General features: G+C 32.0%; 1 protein-coding gene across 1 annotated transcript in view; it reads right to left on the bottom strand.

The window, feature by feature from the left end:
- The window catches only part of LOC111368054 (DDT domain-containing protein DDR4-like), a 19178-nt gene extending 14393 nt beyond the window's left edge, over positions 1–4785 (bottom strand). Inside the window, exon 1 of the mRNA XM_022989232.1 lies at positions 4768–4785. The gene's annotated coding sequence lies outside the window, so the exon portion shown is untranslated. The remainder of the gene's footprint in view (positions 1–4767) is intronic.
- Positions 4786–5315: the final 530 nt, after the last annotated feature.

Genomic DNA, 5315 nt, shown 5'->3' on the forward strand with positions numbered 1-5315 from the left:
AAAAAAAAAGTATAATTAAACAAGATTATAATACAACAGACGGATATTATAAATGGGTTCGTCGGGTTGTGAGATTTCAGAGGTAAGACTTAAGAGTGATGCGAAAGAGGAAGACGAGAAAGGGGGCAATAAAGCGACAGTGTGAGTTGCAGGAAAATTGGGTCTTGAAAATATGCCATAAAACGGTAAAAACGAAAGGGTTAATAAGTGCAGATGTGAGACGGTAAATTCAGTGAGTGAAAGGGTTAATCTTGATCCAAGAAGTGATGATTTTTGGGAGGTTATAATATGATGTTCGAGGATCCATTGATTGTTAATTGCTGTCGAGATAGCAAATTATGGTCAAGCTCTCGGGTTTCTTGGAATAGGGAGATGCAGATAATACATACCCACAAACACGTGCGTATAGAGAATTGCTGGGGGAAGTTTTATGATTTTATATTCTAACTTTGATTATTTTGATTGTAAATATGAAATTTATATGAAAATTAAATAAATGAAATGCTTATAATTTATTTTATGAAATTATCAATTAAATATGTTTGATTGATTTAATTTTTAATTTAAAAAATATTATATTTGCCCATTTTTTATTAGTGGGTAGAAAAGTGAGACTGGATGAATGAGAGAGAGTGAATGAATTCTCTGAAAAATAAATCATACTCCTCCTAAAAAAATTATTTTCCTTCAGAAGTAAAAAAATGTTTTCTATGGAAAAATTGTCAATCAAACAGCACAAACATAAAAAATTTGGATGGAAAAAATATATTTTCTATGAAAATATTGGCAATCAAACACACAGTGAGAGTATGTTTGATTGACATGAAAAATATCATCTAAAAAAGAAAATATTTTCCTTGTTTTGAGAAAAATAAAAACTACCTCCACCCAAGGAAAATATTTTCCTCAAAAACAAGGAAAATTAGGCATATTTTCAAAAGTTGGAAAATGTTTTTCATGAAAAAAAAATAGCAATCAAACACTCCAAGTAGGAATTTGGATAGAAAACTGATATTTTTCATGGAAAATAAATGTAATCAAATACACCCTTAGTGTCTATTAGACAATCATTAATTTATTTTATAGTTTATTATAGATCATTTTCAATCACACATTCACATAATAAAATATTTTACACGTATATAAAAAAATTCACTTTTTAGCCACACATTTTCTTAAAAATCGCTATTCATAACTCATTTTTCAACAATAATATATGTCAAACATACTCTTACTAGCATACCTCTTTCTCGCAGTAAGATACGAACAATATGATTTTGAAATCAGCCATAAGAAAATGCTGTCTTTAGATGATGGAGAAGATGAGAAGCCTTGGTTAGGAAGACAGCAGTTTGAAAAGGTAAGATAGGAAAGATGGTCAAAATAAAAAATAGATGTAGTCCCAATAGAATGTACGTATTTTTTTTATTTCTTTTTTTTTTCCCTTTTTTTAATTCTTAAGTAGCAAAGAAAACCGCTAATAATTTTGAAGTTTTTAATATTCTTACTGTGGCAGCAAAGCAAAATTGATCTCGAATAGAAGGATTTTGTTCAAGAAGTCGTCGAAAATGTTAATTTTTGATTTAAAAGACATTAATTCTTTTAAGTTAGTTCAGAAATACAGATATTAATAAAAATAATTAATTAATTAATTACTTAATCTTTCTCCACTACTCTTATGGCTACTTCAATTTTCATCTCAGGTGGAGAGAAAAAAAAGTTGAAGAAAATTGACTGTTCGTATAAAAGTGAAAAGGAGAGTAAATGGAAGTCAGTTGGCGAGGAAGAAAAAAAGAGGGGATGAAACAAGGGTGGACGCGGACATTTTGAGTTAGGGGCACAATCAAACTTGCAAAAAATTTGGGATGAATTTTTCATTCAAAACTTTACATCCAAAAAAAATTTTCATCCATGTAATTTTACATCCAACGATTCACATGGTTATGACTTTTTCGGATGTAAAATTTCGAAAATTTTTGATGTCACATCCATGTAATTTTTTTAATAAAATAATGTAAATTATATTGATAATTTAGGCGATTTGTGGATTTGGTTAGTATACGATCGTCAGAGAATTTTAAAGTTAGCACGTTAAACTCTCGAAATACTTGTTTGAAATAACTTACTTTGACAAGTCGTAACATTTGCTATGGTTGGCTATTTTGATCGTCATTAATAACATAGAAAACTAGGCTATGAATACCTCGAAATGATATTAATAATGTGATATTTCGATTCGTTTGACATCTCCTAATAACTTTGAAAATTGAGACAAAAAACATAGGGAAAAAAGTTAAAAAAATAAATTGGCCCCAAAGTTGGGGGTCACGTGACCCATGCTCACCCCTCTCTCCACCCATGGGATAAAACGAGCAGCGCGAGATCAAGGAAGCATTGCATGGTGAGAACTGACTATAGATGGGGCAAAGGGAATTATATAAAAATAAGCAAAAGATGAGAAATTAAAGTTTTCTCAACCCTCCCACCACCACCTCAGTTTGCTATTACGGGGAAAGGGCGAGAAAAATGGAGAATAAGAAGGTCGTACAAAAATGGAATAGAAAGTAGTAAAGGAAAGCCAATTGGGAGAAAGAAAGAAAGAGTGAAATTAGTGGGAGGGTTTAAGAATCATGAGGATGGTGAGAATGGATGATATATGAGGCAAAGGAGAATGAATAAAATAAACTAAAAAGACAACCCTACTACATAAATAGGTTCAGTGACAGAATTTAAAATAGGGGAACACATGTCATTTTTTCATTTGACAGTTGAAAAAAAAGACCAAATAAGTGCTTCCACATAGCACCAGTCACCAAACCCTATTCTTTTTCCGTGTTTGAGTAGCTTTATTCCAAGATAGATAAGAAATTAGAATTTATTTGCTTCATTAAAAATGTCATTTTTCTATTCAAATTCTTATGTCTATGCTATTTGATTGATATTTTTTCCATGAAAAATATTTTCTTACTTTTAATCACGTGACTATATTTTCTTTGAAAACAAGAAAAATATTTTCTTTAGGGAAAGTATAATTTTATTTTTCAGGTAATTCACTCTCTCATTCACTCTCTCATCCACTCACCAATAAAAAAATGGATAAATATAATATTTTATAAGTTGAAAACAAAATTAATGAAACACATTTAATTGACAATTTTCATGCAAATAATTTCTAGACAATTAAATTGTCTAGAATCTGTATTCTTTCCATGTAAATTCCATAATTTGCAATCAAACACACTTTTAAAGTTTTCTCCACCATTGTCATTTTATGTAATGTGAAGAAAAATGAAAAATAAAGAAGGTTTGCATTATAAAAGAAAATAGAGTAAAGGGAAGCTAGATGGCGAAAAATCTGAAAGTTGTAAACAAACGTTAAAATTTCAGAAATCTGGATGGCTTACAACAATTAGGGTATTCAAATTACTTTCAGAACTGTAGTCGGATCGAGATTATCTAGGTTCCTAAAACAAATTCATTGGAAACCGTTTTGCAGAATTCTAGTAGGGATGAATATTGTCTGGAGGACAACATGGTAATTCGCGTGCCTCCTGCTGCCATCATAATTTGCTATTTTAGGTAATGTGAGAGGAAAATGGAGAATAAGGAAGACTGGTACGAAAATTAAAAAGAAAGTAAAGCGAAGTCAGTTGGCAAAGAAGGAGAATGAGAAGATGAAACCAATAAGGTGGTCGAGGAATCATATGGATGATGAGAAGCGACGACAAAGGGGACGAAGGAGAATAAATAAGGCTGAATTGGATTGGGGGCTTGACCTTTGGTTCGTAGTGTAGTAGTGATGGCTGGGCATTGTGCTCGTAAGCCTATTGCAACGAATTAATTATTTTGAAAGGATTTATTAAAGATTGATTCGTGACCGTTGATCTTCATTTAATGATCTATCGGACCAGATTTGAGCAGAGTATGACTGTTACTGTTGGGATTTGAATTTGTTGTGATGTCTCTTTTTAAAAAGGGTTGGTTGTTATACAAGAGTAGTGTCTGTGCGGAAATGGTGTCTTCAAGTCTATTTATAATGTAAGAAATCACTTAAAATAACAACAATTTCTCTCTCTCATTTTTACATAATCATACATATATTTGCATGAATAATACTACGTATACATAAATAGATACATAATGATTTACATACAGATAAGGTGTCAAAATGAGAATGGAGAATTTTTATTTATTTATTTTTAAATTTAGTTGAAAAATTTTTAACTCACTACATGTAAACCATTATATAAATATATTATATACATATGATTAGAAAACTTTGAAATTGTAATATTTTGTTATATTTCAAAAAATTTCGAAGGCCTGTTGTAATTATCTTCAGAAGTGCAGTCTGCAGATAATTAGGCTCCATTGTACCATGAAGGGTATTCGCTATAAACCCATTTTTACATAAATGGGAGATGATAATATTATCTTAATACACAATTTGCGTGCCTTAGAGACACTTTTTATTTAGTTTAGTTTACGTGCAGGGTTTGCGCAAACGTTTCTAACATAAAAAGCTGGTACTAAAATGAAAAAGAGAGTAAAGAGAAACCAGTTGGCGAGGAATGAGGAAGAAGAACACGAAATTAATAGCATGGTCGAATAGTCATGAGGATTGTGAGATCTGATGACAAATGGGGCAGTGGAAAATGAATAAAAATAAATTGAAACAAGAAATTAAATTGTTCTCTCCTCTCCTGCCGTCACCTCAATTTGTATTTCCTTTGGGCACGAGGAAAGTGGTGAATAAGAAAGGCCGATGTAAAAATGAAAAAGTAAGTAAAGGCAAGCCAGTTGATGAAGAAGTTAGAATGATATAGTGATATTGCCCCCAGGGCACATCTCCAAGTGGTAAAAGGGGAGGGTGGAGAAATCCAACTTTACTTGAGGCTGCCGCTTCAAGGGTTCAAATCCTGAAATATGGATTTGGTTTTTGGGTAAGTGCAAGTGTACAAGCAGCCTTCCACCCTATATCCTTGGAGGCATAACCTGCGATTTACCTCCCTCACGATATTCCAGGACAAGGGCGGTGGGGGACCCTCAAAGTTGGGGTTCAACCTTTTTAGAATGATATAGTGATATTAATAGCATGGTCAAGGAATCATGGGGACAAGTTTTCTCCAAATTTCCCGCCGCCACCTCAATCTGCCATTTCAAGTAGAGGCTAGCAAAATGGAGAATAACATAGCTTTTTCAAAATGAGGATAATGTATTTAATAGAGTAGTGTTGTCAAGTCTTAAGAACTTAGGTCATCTAACCAAAATTTGAGATAGGTTTTGCACCATTTTATATCAAATTTTGCATTAAA

This window comes from Olea europaea, chromosome 18 (genome assembly GCF_002742605.1).
Source record: "Olea europaea var. sylvestris chromosome 18, O_europaea_v1, whole genome shotgun sequence".
Classification (NCBI taxonomy): Eukaryota; Viridiplantae; Streptophyta; class Magnoliopsida; order Lamiales; family Oleaceae; genus Olea; species Olea europaea.